This window comes from Pistacia vera, unplaced genomic scaffold (assembly GCF_008641045.1).
Source record: "Pistacia vera cultivar Batoury unplaced genomic scaffold, PisVer_v2 Contig6, whole genome shotgun sequence".
Classification (NCBI taxonomy): Eukaryota; Viridiplantae; Streptophyta; class Magnoliopsida; order Sapindales; family Anacardiaceae; genus Pistacia; species Pistacia vera.
Window position 1 is genome coordinate 182,098 of NW_022196445.1, and position 12,959 is coordinate 195,056.

The 12,959-nt window shown below is 39.5% G+C and overlaps 1 pseudogene; it reads right to left on the reverse strand.

The window, feature by feature from the left end:
- Nucleotides 1-6,595: 6,595 nt before the first annotated feature.
- Nucleotides 6,596-9,615, reverse strand: LOC116110222 (annotated as a pseudogene).
- Nucleotides 9,616-12,959: the final 3,344 nt, after the last annotated feature.

Below are 12,959 nucleotides of genomic sequence, written 5' to 3' on the forward strand. Positions count from 1 at the left end.
CTCTATATACCAAACTCGAATACTTTTCGGGATATCTGAGTCTAGCGATGAGGCTATTCTTGCCAAGTCATCCACGACAGAGTTATTGTCTCCCAAAATTTTCTTGATCGTGAAGTGCTTGAAAGGCTCGAGTGCGGCCTTAGCTTTTTTCAGTTAGCTGATCATGTTCTATTCCTTGGCTTGATATTGTCTCAAGATCTGATTAACAACCAGCTGTGAGTCGCTGTAAATGCTGATCGTGTTTGATCCCATTTCCCTCACTAGTCATAGACCGGCGAGCAGCGTTTCATATTCAGCCTCATTAAACGTATCTTGGAACCCAAATCGAAGAATTTCATGAATGCAGGTCCCTTCGAGACTGAGGAGGTGAAGACCTGCCCCGGCTCTTTTCCTGTTCGAGCAACCATTGACATAAAGGCTCCAAGTCGATAAGTTCTAAATGGTTTCTTGGATGACTTCGTTAGCTTCCTGCTTGGATTCTCGATTTGGTTGGTAAAAGAATTCCGAAATGAAATCGACAATAGCCTGCCCTTTGATGGTTGCCTTCAGTCTATAATGCAGATTGAACTGAGTCAATTCCATTGCCCATTTGAGTAACTTACCCAAAGCTTCTGGCTTCTGAAGAACTTGCCTGAGCAGGTAGTTGGTCAAAATATGGATTGTGTGGGCATGAAAATAGGGTTACAGCTTCCTAGAGGCGATCAGCAAGACATAAGCTAATCGCTCCATTTCTGGATACCACATTTCGGTGTCCAACAATCATTTGCTCATGTAATACACTAGCCACTAGACTCTGTCCTCTTCCCGAAGCAGAGCTGCGCTGACCGCATACTAAGAGACGGATAGGTAGAGGAATATAATTTCCTTGAGAAGTGGCTTAGTTATGAGATGTGGCTTTCCCAGATGTTCTTTTATACTTTGAAAAGTCTGCTCGAATTCTGGAATCCACTCAAACTTCTTGTTGGCCCTAAGTATATTAAAAATTGGCAAGTAATGATATGTTGCCCTTGATATGAAGTGACTGAAAGCTGTTATCCTTCCATTTAGGCTTTGAACCTGTTTTTCGTTGGTCGGACTTTTCATATCAAGGAGAGCTTGGATCTTTTCGGGGTTGATTTCGATTCCCCTTTGGTTAACCATATACCCTAGAAACTTTCCCGAGGACACTCCAAATGAGCACTTAAAAGGGTTGAGCTTCATCATGTACCTTCAGAGTACGTCGAACATCTTAGCGAGATACGCTATGTGATATAAAGCGACGTGCGACTTGACAAGCATGTCATCAACATAGACTTCCATTGACTTTCTGATCTGCTCAGAAAACATACGGTTAACCAGCCACTGGTAAGTCGAAAGGCATATCCTTATAACAATACAATCTCCGATCTGTAACAAACGAGGTATGCTCTTTGTCAGATGCGTACATCAGGATCTGATTGTACCTCGAGTAGGCGTCCATAAAGCTTAGTAGCTCGTACCCAGAGGTGACATCAACGAGCTGGTCAATTCTTGGTAAGGGAAAATTGTCCTTTGGACAAGCTTTGTTGAGGTTGGTGAATTCGACACAGGTTCGCCACTTGCCATTAGACTTCTTTACCAAGACTGGATTGGCAACCCAACTCAGGTAAAACACCTCTTGAATAGACCTATTTAAAAGGAGCTTATCTACCTTAATTTTTAGGGTAGCGTAGCGCTCAAGGTCTATGGCTTGACTGCACTGTCAATGTTGAGTGCATGACATATAACATTCAAGCTAATCCCGATCATATCAGCATGAGTCCATGCAAAAACATCGACATTCTCTCCAGGAAGCTTGTCAGGCTTTTGGCGAGCCGAGGGTTGAGATTACTCCCGATTCTCAACACTCGGGTCAGCTCATTTTGATCGACCGATACCTCAGATAGGTCGGGCTATGGCTCGATCCTACTGATCATCATAGCCTGCTCGAGGATGCCCATTGGCCTTCCCTTTCCCTTGTACTCCATCTACACTACTCTTATGTAGCAGTCGCGAGATTTGCGCTAAAATCCTTTTACTTCCCCAATCCCCGTTGAAGTGAGGAGCTTCATTTTCAGATGGTAGATAGAGGTGACTACCTTGAAACTTTGCAGTAGAGGTCACCCCAGAATGCCATTAAAGGCAGACAGACAGTCTACCACCAAATTTTTTTTCATCTTGGTCATTTTGTTGTTCTCACCCAACGTGACCGGGAGTGAGATCGTTACCCTAGGAATCAGATGATCCCTAATGAAACTGTAGAGAGGGATGGAGGTAGGCTTCAAGTCTGCCTTGTCCAATTGTATTTTTTTGAAGGCTTGCTGAAACAGGATATTCACAGCGCTTCCATTGTCCACCAACATTCTTTGGATTTCGAACCGTCCTATTTCAGGCATGATGACGAGTGCATCTTCATGGGGATGATGCAACCACACCACGTTTTTCTCAAAGTAGGTAATCTCCTCTTCCCTGTGAACTTTAAAGGGTCTCGGCGCCGTGCTCATCATACTCACGGGGTCATGATGAGCTTCTCGAGCATACATTTCCTAGGCACCTCGGGAATTCCCCACAAGGTGTGGTCCTCCGAAGATGATCCCTACACAATAGAAGCCCTTGCGACCACTATGCTTCTTCCCTTGTTCCTCTTGATCCTTTTCTCTAATGTGAGTCATACCATCAACATACTCTTTGAAGTGTCCATGCTTGATGAGGTCTTCAATCGCTTGCTTGAGAGCCCAACACTCATCGGTGTGATGCCCATTATCCCGATGATAGCGGCAATACTTTTTGTTGTTCCTAGCTGAGGGGAGATTCTTCATGGGCTCTGGCTCTCTGAGCAGGTTGGCCTACTCTGACTTATCCAGAATAGCTGACACAGAGGCATTCAAAGGAGTGTATTGACTTTTGTTGCGATCGCGATGAGAAACGTGGGCATAAGATTTTTTGGGCTCGAATCGCTACTTCTTTCCTTTCTGCTGATCGTCATTAGCCCATCTACTGTTCTCTCCCCATTCGAGAGCACTAGTCGAAGAACTGAGGGTGTGGCGATTAAGAGCGGCCACAAAATTTTCGATTTGGAGATACTTTGCAGTGAGGTTGTAGAAGCGAGTGAGGGAAACATCATCCTCAGATTGTAACTCATTCCACAAGTTAGTCTGCGGGCGAACCCCCACGATAATGAGAGTCTGAACGGACTCTTCGGGAGTGTGAGTGGAGTTCCTTGTGGAATTTGTCTGTGTAAGATTGGAGGGATTCATTCCTCTCCGGCCGTATGTTGCTTAAATAGCTCTACGGTATTGAGAACTTCCTGTTCGCCGGGAAGTATCTCAAGAATGAGGAGCTCATTTGTTGTCACGTGCTGATTGATCCCGCGGGAAGAGATCTGAACCAGAGCTAGGCAGCAACATTTGGCCATATCGGAGACTTGGTGGAGTTCCATGAGTCGTTGAACTCGTAAAGGTGATCCTACAGATCAAAATTACCATCGAACGCTCGCATGTCGGACATTCTGAATCTCGATGGGAGAGGAGCAGTTAACACTTTTGGAGAAAAGGGAGACGCCTCAGCGACTTTCCCATGCTCATTTTGCTGAGCCTTAAGCTGATCCAAAGCTCGCTGCAATTCCTTAATCTGAGGTAGTGGAACTACCTGAGGATCACTTTCCGCAACGTGGGTTCGACCCTCACGGTTGCGGTTGAGGAGAGACCGCAAATCGGACTCTTCCTCATCTCGGTCGGAAGCTCCGACAAACCTTGACACACTCTGGTTGGGGCCGTGTGAAGGCATTTAATAGCTCATGGAGTTTTCCCGACCTCCGCAGTGGTAAGAACTGACCCACGGACGATAGGGGTTTTCTGCATAATGACGGTCGAGGTCATCATTTTGGCAATATTGGGAATCTCCCTGTCTTGCACTTTTCTGGGAGTGCCCATGCGACATGGCATGGGACGGCTCATGCTGCATGTGACATGTCACCAAGTCACAATGCCATGGGTATTCTACTCGTTGAGCGACCGATGTTCGCTAGACCCTCAGAGCCCTTTGGTCCACTGCTCGCCACTTGCTTTCCCTTACTTTTACACGCTGGTACGAGCTTTTGCCCTTTTTCTTGCTTTTGTGCAACCTGCAGGCGTCTTTGGCAATGGCACCACCTTATTGGACTCTGGTGGTACGACCCGATCCAAACGGTCTAGCCGTTTTTTGAACCTCGCCATGTAATTCATCACGGTTGGGTCAAGTTGTGAGCTCGAAGGAATATCCGCCATGATACTCTGTTGGATTGGCTACACTTCGGGAGAAGTGTCATCCTATACCCGGGGGATTTCTTTATTGTCGAGGTCAGTTCGCTCAGTTTCGAAACCGCGAGCCATTTGTTGATGGGTAGGACCGATTGGTCAGAGGTTTCTGATAAAGAGCGAATACTAAATTAGGCCCTCATTCTAGCGCCAAATCATTGATGCTTCATTTTGACACCAACAACTCACACGTGCAAAGTGCTAAGCGGACTTAGAAATTACACGTGATATGAAAATATGCAATTAAAGGATAAATAAGAAGCAGTTTTTAAATTGGTTCGAATGCTCAAAAGCGAATCCTACGTCCATTGTGATTTTATTAATAGGTGGTAATAGTCAGGTCGCGTGCAGCGAGCTGAATTATAATCTAGAAAGAATATATATATATATATATATATATATAGAGAGAGAGAGAGAGAGAGAGAGAGAGAGAGAGAGAGAGAGAGAGAGAGAGAGAGTATGCTTTGGAAGACTGAAGATGAGTCAATCCCGTAAATGAGAGAGGAGCCCTCTATTTATAGTTGGTGGATCTAAGGTAGCAATCATGATTCTGCAATTAGATAGGTGTGGTACAATTCCTAACCTACTTCCCATTGGTTGTCAGCATGGAAGACATCCTTAAATCGCGTAGGACTTGGGCAGGTAGACAATTCCTAGCCACTCACAAGCTTGACATTCACCTGCTATACTGACAATAGTCATACCTCTTTCGTCCTTGCGCGATGTGGCAGTGTCTAGACGGCACAAACCTTTCCTGAACTCTGATTGGCCCTTGCTGACGTGGGCTCACGTCAGCCCTGGTTTTTTTAGGCATAACTCATACTTTTATTTAAATATTTGAGGTATTCTATTCACAAATGAAACCTAACTACCTAAATAGAGATTTAGCAATGCCCAAAGAATATCAAACACATGGGAGAAGAACGAGCATTGAAAATGTCAACTTCTTCTTATCAGTATCAACATGTCTGGCAGCAAATAGAATGACACAAATTAGCCTGTCAAAATTGGCTAGCTATCAAATTTTCATTGACAAAAATCACACCTTCTCTTCACCGATATTATCTGGATATATATATGTGTCAATTTTGGTTTTACCACATTAAAAGGTTTGTGTATATCGTTACATATTGGCATATTGCTTATGCTCCTTAGACTACTGCCTGTCTAAATTTTCTCTTTCAAAAATGTCTGCATGGATTTGTCTAATGAGTTTCGTCTCCGTGTAGCTAGCTATAATTATATGGTAGGAATTAATGCACTCTGTACTGAAGATTAACGAAATTCTTCGGGCTAATTATAATAACATGGTTAACAGTGTTTCTGAAATGCATGAATGTTCACACACAAAAGAAAAGAAAATACCATATACAAGAATATATAAACAAAAAAAAATAAAAAAAATGCAGTATATGTTGACAAGTAATGAATCACCTTATTATAGAAATACTTATATGGGAACCTTTGGACTTAGTTTAAAGGTTTTGTTGAATCATCATGGTTTTAGCATGAATACAGGTTTCAAAATTATTTATACAAATAAAAATAACTAAATCAAAGAAAAAGAAATAGGTAATTAAAAGATTCAAGAGGCTTGTAACCATCAACATGAGGACAAGTGTGTCGACTTTTTTTTTGGGTATTCTACTTATAACTTGAAAGAAGAGCTTTCTGATTTTTACTCTTTCATATCTTTAGATAAGATTGAATGAGCAGATTAAGAAGTTTCCAATTTTCTATTTCATACCCTTTACACTGAGTATTTGGATATTTTTTTTATTGTACCGAAATGAAATTCTCATATGGAAAGGGAGTCTCCCCGACTTACCTATCCCACTAAAGTTCTCAATTGGTTCGAAAAATATCTTGAGATTCAGGCAATTGTAGATGATATAACTATTAACTAGTATATATATATGTTTGTGTTCGCCCGCGTGTTAATAATATGGTATCAACCCATATTTTAGCAAATATTATGACATAATGACATAACTAACTCTAAAAATCATTAATACCAATTAAGTTCCCATCTTATGTATGCCAAATTCATGGCTTAGTAAAAATTAAATCTTGTTAGAATTCCAAATCTCATCAACCAGATGATTAGAAGCAAAACTAAATACAAGTTAAATTATACAATTAAAAAAAACAAAATATAAAAGAATCCCTGCAAGTCTGTGCATGCACCATCCGTGCGTATGCACAGATTTCTTTATCTATTATACATCACAATATGAAGATTAAGTAAACGACTAAACATAGGTGGAAATTCGATATAAAGAAGATTAATGAGTGCTTGAATCTCAATTTGTATGCTCTCTATTCTCGGCAGGAGATGCAGATGCACTTTTAGAAGAGCAAATGGTAAAGAAGGTGGTAGAAAATCAAACTTCCCGCTGAGTATTTGTCGTGTTGATGATTTGTTCAAATAGCTTGATCCCAACCATTGCCTTTCACACTCTCTGAGTAACTAGAAGCCACTGGAAATTGTTCACCCCACTTAAGTTTCTGCATTACACCAAGATTATCTCCTCCGCCAACCTGACTTGCACCACTCGTTCCACCGCTGTCCCATTTCCAATGATTGATGTAGCGCTGCTACTAAAGCAGATTGGAAACTTGGGTCCGCAGTTATAGCTTTGGTTGCGGCAGCTATCGTATCTACAGGTATAGATTGTTGGGGAGCAGCAGGAATGTTACTCTTTTGTAAGAAGGATTGATAAATATTCTCCATAGGTTGTCTTATTCCGGGGTTTAAACTTCCAGTCTGATTTTTGATATATGGCTGAGTGCTACCATAGCTAAGTAAATTGTTGCCCCACGACATTGAGTTGGATTCGAAGAACCGGCTTAGACTTGTGAAGAATATCTTGGAGCAGTTGAGGATAATTTGTATAACCACCCAAAGGAAGAGGAAGAAGATGGTGCAGTGGTGAGTCAACAGTGATTGTTGGGCATGAAGGTGTAGATGATAATGAAGGAGGGGGTAAATAGTGCTTGGACTTTAAGTTATCGGTTAGATAAAAGTTTATTCCATGGAGATTATTATTGGCTGCTGTGATGGAGGTGGATGGTGCAGTGGGCCAGGCAGAGCTCGATGATGAGCCAACAATAACATGAACGGCTGCAGAAGTTGTAGAAGCCATAGCGGTTGCTGACATTGGAAGTGGGTGGTTGTGGGTTCCTTCATAGGTGGTGATTAAGATTGACATTTCCTCAGCACATCTTTGCACCTAAAATTCCCAAGTAACCGAACATTAAGTCAGTGGCTAAAGAAAGATAGAGACATATTGAAAAGAGAAAACACTTTTATGAATCTTAAGTATATATGCACTTTTTTCCTGACTGGGCATGAAGGAGCAACAGTGCAGCGATAATAAGCACGAGGGCAAGGGTTTCCTTTGGCAATCTTTTGTCCATATTTCCTCCATTGCAACCATCATTCATCTGCATAAAACAATTTTTTGTTAATAATATTATGAGGAATATAGAGCTTTATATTTTAATTATAAACAGTAGCAAAAGGCATCAAATATAAGATTGAACCCTAATTACTGTAGCTTTTAATTAAAAGATCAATACTTACCGTTGGTGTATCGCACCAGCTCTAACAGAAACCCTGGCTCTTTTGACTGGATTTTGTTGAGAAATGTCTTCGTCTCCACTTCTCATTGTCTTGAGAGCTTTACTATGTGCCAGGTCTCCCCACTTCTTCCTTTGATTCCTCAAAACTATTTGTGAGGCTGGGATCAGTAACGCTTCATTTGCATCTGGTTTTGATACTTCAAATTTGCATTCTAGTCCAAGGGATAAGCCTTCTTTAATTTTCTGATCATCTTCTTTTCCTGAGCTAGAGGTTTTCGTCTTCTCTTCCTTTTTGAATCACTTGAAAATCTTCCAAGACTTAGAGAAACAAGCTCAGTTTCTTCGACTTCTTGGTCATGATCATTAGATGTCTGTGCTGTAGTTTTCGCGTCTTGCTGAACAAAGTCATGGAATCGCATTTGAAGGATCTTGTAATCATTCATTATTCGACCTAAATACATCTTCAGTCTTTCATTTTCTTCTCTCACTTCACCCTTTCGGCTCTGCAGATTCAACTGATCATCCTACGTCCACACAGTCAAAATTAATTATAAATATTGAATAAATAATCATCTTCACTCTTCGAAATATTATTATATGACTAACATTTCCAAAATATTATCCACAATGGTTCTAACCTGTTCTTTTTTTATGCCTGAAGAAGATGCTCTTGAGTTGTCAGTCCCATGGATGATCCTTCCCAATCAGTTAGAACTGTCCTGCATTATAAATTTAATAAAATTAACAAACAGAAGATCATAATGGAATGGAACAATAAATAAATACATTAATTAATTAAAATGTGAACAATGAAATATATACTAGGTCAATCTTTTGTCTGCGGCATATTATGCGACTAAGTATTTTGAATTTTTGTTCTTGGCCAGTCTCCGAGAGATTAGTTGCAAACTGATCTGGACACCCAATCACAAACAAAAAAAAAAAGGTTGAAGAAATAAGACATATCAAAGTCTATTAACTATGAATTAATTTGGACCACTTTAATCCCAGTTAATATAAGTTCCAACAAGTTGTCTGAGTCTTTGTTCGTATTAATTGCCCAATCCCAACATGTTCTTTCTCCTTTGTTAATGAAAGCTATATTTGCAGATGCTGATTGATGTACATGCATGTGATCAAATACTATAGTTGAAAGTATTATCTCTCAATATATAAGTATCTTCTTAAATTGTCTGAAAAAAGGCATATATATTTCATACTACTCATATACATCAAGTCAAAACCTCATTAAATTTGAAGATAATAGAAAAGTCTCATTTCATATGTAGATCGATTTAATTATACCATAATTATAGTTTGTTTCACTGAAACTTAAGTTGATCTAAGTTTAACATCTTTATGGCTTGTTCTAGCTTTTTTTTTGTTTTCTGGGTGAAGATGGTTTCATCTATGGTTGTTATCATTCCATGGTCTTTTCTTTCCGATCTGAAGAAATATGTATAAAGAAAGAAATGAAATTAAAAAAAAAAAAAAAAAAACAGAAACATGTGTATAATTCTTCAAGAAAAAGTTCAGAAAGATGGAAGCAATAAATTATTAAAGAAAAAAAAGTATGAACTGAATTTCATCTTTTATAGAAACAAGTATCTTCTTCTAGAGAAAGAAGGAAAAAAAAAAGATTCACCTTAACAGCAATCTCTTCTTTATGATCACCAACTGAATCGACTCTCTTCTCTTCCTCGGGCACCAGCCCTTTGGCCAGGTCGTCTGAAAACATCCTCCATAGCTAACTGTTTTCTTCTTTTCTTCTCTCCTCTTTTAGTCATCTTAAACATTGCATATGCTCTTTCTTTTTAGAGAGCCTACGGTATTTGACTCATTTTAAAAAAACTTCCAATCAGACAGCCACTGTGTCAACAGCCCAATCCAATTGCAATAAACAACAGTGTACAACCATATATTATATTATTATATAACAAATAAATAAACTAAGAATTCAACTTCAACCCCTCAGATAACATGTAATATTGATAGGTTTATAATCAGAGAGACCTTCAAGCCCATTGCCCGGACCCCACCTAATACTGCCACCTCGTTGAAGTTTTTAATATTGAATGACAAAAGTCACATGCTGATTGGCTCTGGTCAAACTTTTTGCCAAATTTCCGTGTTACCATGGGTGACCGGAGTTGCTCTTCAAGTCTTAGGTTTTTTTTTTTTTTTGTCAGATTCTGGGTAAGGGTAAGGGTGGGGTTAAAAGGTCAAACATCGGATCAAGGAAATGGTTGTTCATTCGTCCATGCATTTGACCTTATTAATATCATATAATATAAGATTTAATTATCAAAATTATAAACCTAAATCAAGTCTAATTCATATTAAGTTTATCACTTGTTCACGTAAAAAGATAACGATTTCTTAATCTCCTAAAAGGAAACGAGTTCAGGTCTCCAGGATATCTTTCCACGCCCATCGTGGTGGGCGTTCATAAATTTACTTCTCTTGAATTTGTTACTTAATTTTCCTGAAGAGTAATTTCTGATTATATGGGTGGAGTCAAAGTTTGGGTAAAGTTTCCCATAAGAAAAATGAGATAGGGCCCTTGTAAATTGGGAGATTCTTATTGGCAGAGATAGATACACGTTTACTTATTGGTGGTGTGGAAAATGTCCAATCAGACGAAACCACATATCTACGGACTTTTTTGGTTTCATATGGCTTTTATATTATTCTTAATATTAATTTAGATAGACAATAATATGACAAAACCTATCCAATTGTCCTTTTTTGCTACCCAAACCCACAATTATTTTATACGTTTATTGCTAAAACAACGTGTATGCCAAAAACGTGGCTTTTGGCACAATTATATGTCTTATTAATGACCTAATGAGAAACCCTTATTATTTTATTAATATAAACCGTATGATAAGCAAAACCCTAGTAGGAAATAAAGTAAGAGTTTATCTCAAGGATGGTTGACTCAAAATAATACGGACCTTGAGGTTTGAGCCCTGTCATGTATATATTAAAATGTAACTAAGCCACTCCGTAAGCACAAGTCTCGGCTGTGGCAGTGCCATTGTCAGGCCCCCTCGGGATCAAGTCCGTTGACGTCTAATAATTGAGTTCGATCCATTGTAATTCCCAGTATTTTTCTTTTCATTGGAAGAAGAAGAGACTTTATGAGATTATTCGTATTCAGAATCTTACCTTTTGACCAACTGGGTGAAATAATATTAGTAAACGCTAAACAAATCACTGGAGTTTATTAATGAAGTGTAAGTTTCTGTCTGAACAGTGCAATTTGTTACAATTAACTTAATTAAGCTACACTCTAGACTTCTTAAATGTTTAGATCACTCATGATCTACAAAGAATAATATTATATTGTCTCCAGTGAACGGCTCTGCGTCATAGATGCAAGGATGACTTCAGACATCTCCTTACATAGTTAGTCCTCTCTGCCACAGTTCACTTCATTTGGTGTGAAAGGAATAACCGTGTATTTAGCTATGAGAGCAAGACTCGCATGTGATCATCGATGAGATCCTTTCCATAGTTCGAGATCGAGCCTTTGACCTAGCCTCCAAGTGTTACCATGATACGCTCCATGTTTCCTTATTTAGTTCTCACCAATTGTATATATATACTTCCTTATTTAGTCAGAATCTATATATAGACATAGTTTTGGTATAGACAGATTTAATAGCGGTAATTTAGGCTTGATTCTAGCCTTGTGTATTGCACATTTGTGCCTATATAATGAGAGGAAATCCTCATAAAGAGGACATTGAATTCAATTGACATGGTATCAGAGCCAGGATCCTAAGTTACGAACCTTTCTCGTGTGGGTTTCTGTTTTTTTTCTTTTCGGTGCCTTTAGGTCACGTTGGGCTTCCTCATCGGCGCTGTCTGGCGTTGTTTTTGGGGCTCCTTGGTATTTTCGACACTGTCTGAGTGTCTCTTAGGACTTTTCGGCTTATTCTGGGTGGGTTTTGTTGGTGGCGCACCTTAGGTCCTAAGTTTGTCGGCAGTTTCTGGTGGTCTGTTGCATGTGTCGGCAATTTCTAGTGGTTCCTTGGTGGTGGTCGATCTCTTCTTGGGTGGTTGTCGACAATTCTTGGTTTGGGATCTTCAATTTTTGGGTGCCGATTGTTGCATGTTTCTGGGTAGGTATCGTTACCAGTTATTTTTTGAAATTGTTTGGTTGCTACTGTTTGGGTTTGTTCTTGGGCTAGTTAGTGGCTATCTCTTTACTGTTTAATTTGGCTATCATGTCTTCTGATTCCATTGCGGTGAAATTCACGGGTAGTTCTGCCTGGGAATTTCAATTCATTTATTTGTTATGGGGTCACATTGATGGGAATGATCAGGCTCCTATTGATGTTCCTAAACTAACTCAATGGCGGACTAAAGATGCTCGGGTGATGACATGGATTTTAGGATCAGTGGATCCTATTATTGTTCTTAATCTGAGGCCATATAAGACTGCTAAATCTATGTGGGAATACTTAAAAAAAGTATATAATCAAGACAATATTGCTCGACATTCTCAATTAGAGTACGAGATTGCTAGTTATACTTAGGGCGATCTCTCCATTCATGATTATTTTTTTGGATTTAATAATCTCTGGGAAGAATTTACTGAAATTGTTTATGCCAAGGTACCAGAAGAATCTCTCTCAGTTGTGCAAGAAATTCATGCGCAAAGCAAGCGAGATCAATTTTTAATGAAGTTATGACCTGAATTTGAAGCCACTTGCTCTAATTTGATGAATCACAATCCCGTGCCATCTTTGGATGTCTGTTTAGGGGAGTTACTTCATGAGGAGCAAAAACTTGCCACCCAGGCCACTTATCAGCACAACAAAATAATATGCAATGCAGTGGCTTATGCTGCTCAAGGAAAAGGCAAAGGACGAGACATGCGGAAAGTTCAATGCTTCAGCTGCAAGGAATACGGACATATTGCTACCAACTGTACACAAAAATTTTGCAACTATTGTAAGAAGCCAGGGCATATTATTAAAAAGTGTCCTACTCGTCCCCAGAATCGTCAGGCCAATGCTTATCAGGCTACTGTGGATTTCGCTTCTTCTGCTACTACTAGTGACTCCC